The sequence below is a fragment of the Puntigrus tetrazona genome, unplaced genomic scaffold (assembly GCF_018831695.1).
Source record: "Puntigrus tetrazona isolate hp1 unplaced genomic scaffold, ASM1883169v1 S000000617, whole genome shotgun sequence".
NCBI lineage: Eukaryota > Metazoa > Chordata > Actinopteri > Cypriniformes > Cyprinidae > Puntigrus > Puntigrus tetrazona.
In genome coordinates this window covers 32,326-34,480 of record NW_025048247.1, presented here as the reverse complement: position 1 = coordinate 34,480, position 2,155 = coordinate 32,326, and positions in this window count along the sequence as shown.

Below are 2,155 nucleotides of genomic sequence, written 5' to 3'. Positions count from 1 at the left end.
CGGACACAGTGTCTCCTGATCCAGAAATCGATTTGCCCCAAGGTGAGCCATTACCGCTTGGCAACATGTCATTTCTGCTCTGTCTTATTTTCTCTTTATTGATGCTATAGACTTTTCCAAATTTACTAGCCACTCAACATTTTCACTGGCCATCATTTTGTTGTTGGGAAATTACATCAACTTTTAACTTCAACTCTGCTGTTGACAATCAAAGGAACTTACAGTCCATCTTCTGTTTCTGTGTGCTTTTCAGGATCCACTGTGTCTTTGTTTGAAGTGGGACATTTGATCGCCTTCCAGGAACTTCGGCAAGGTCTATGAGGGAACACATTTATTCAGCGACAAAGTGAAGGTCGCTCTGAAGTGTATTCCCTGCGCAAAGCGGACCGCTATCTTGACATTGTAAGTTGGCTAAACCTGCAGAATAAGTGTGTTTTATAACCTGTAGCTGACATGCAGCTGGAACAGAAGACGGCAAACTAACAGATCTTGTGTTTGTCTCTCCTCAGCCTGGTCACTCCAAACCGGTGCTTGCTGAAGTGGCTCTGATGCTCCGGCTGGGAGAAGCTCCCTTGTGCCCCAACATCATTCGGCTACACCAGTGGGTGGAGAATGAGAGCAGCTTCACTCTCATTATGGATTACCCTGAACCCTGCAGGACCTTGGAGGATTACATCTTGTTCAACGGCCCCATCAGTGAAGCACAAGCACGCTTGTTCATGTATCAAGTGCTTGATGCCGCCAAACACTGCCATAAGCATGGAGTTTATCACGGTGATATCCGCTCAAGGAACATCCTGGTAACTCTCCACAGTCTGGAGCTCAATCTCTTTGACTTCCGCTGCGCGCCGTCTGATCCGCAGCGAGATTTAACAGCAGTGAATACCAAGGTGAGTCCTGCTGATGATCACGTGACGTTGTGTTGTTGATGGTGAAGCGCACAGAAGCACTGAAACCGTGTGTCTTTTTTTTTTTTTAACAGGATCAGAGGCATACACCCTCCTGAGGTCCTGATGCACTCTGTTTTCCACGCCAGCAGAAGCAGACGCCTGGGCACTGGCAGTTCTGCTCTTTGAGATCATGCACAGATATCTGCCATTTGAAAGCTTTGATGCCATTCAGCATGGCTACCTCAAGATGGATCCCACCTTATCCACTGGTAAGCACTCAGTTTTCCTGTTCAGATGACGTTTACTGTTACGTTTGATGTGAGGATACTAACCATGCTCTCTCTGAACTCTTCCCAGCGTACCATGACCTTATTTTCCATAGTTTGAGCCGTAATCCAGCTCACCGGCTGACGCTCCAGCAGCTGGAAGAGCACCGCTGGATGATACTCTGGAGGTCTAGGTAAAACGAAGACTGTTTTCATGCACATCAGAGCACAGGCAGACAGCAAAATACAAAGAATGAAAAGAATATAATATTTCAGAGTGCTGCTGTCTGTAGAAACTAAAACATAGAAAAAGTGCATGGAAACATAGTTACTTAGTGCTTCACAAATTAATTTACAAAAAAAAAGTAAAGAAAAGTTTTGAAAAGGAAAAAATCAAACAACATAAGAAATGAAAAAGTAAAAAGAATAATAATTACAAAAAAAGTAAAGAAAAGTTTTGAAAAGAAAAAATCAAACAACATAAGAAATGAAAAAAAGTAAAAGAATAATAATTACAAAAAGTAAAGAAAAGTTTTGAAAAAGAAAAAAATAAAACAACAGAAGAAATGAAAAAAAGTAAAAATACTTTTGAAAAAAAAAAATTGTAATAATCAGTTTTAGTGACTAATATAAGAAATGAAAAGAAAATGACAAAAAAGTAAAGCATATTTTTGAAAATAATAAAGAAATTAATAATAAGAAATAAATAATAATAAAAAGAATATTTTTTAATAATCAGTCACAAATTGGTGGCTTTTTAGTGACATTAACATAAGAAATGAAAAAAAGGAATAATAATTACAAAAAAATAAAGAAAAGTTTTGAAAAGAAAAAAATAAAGCAAGATAAGAAAAGATAAAATAAATAATTACAAAAAAAGCAAAGAAAAGTTTTGAAAAAAGAAAAAAATAAAACAACATAAGAAATGGAAAAAAAAGTAAAAATACTTTTGAAAAAAAAAAATTATATTTTTGTAATAATCAGTCACAAATTGGTGGC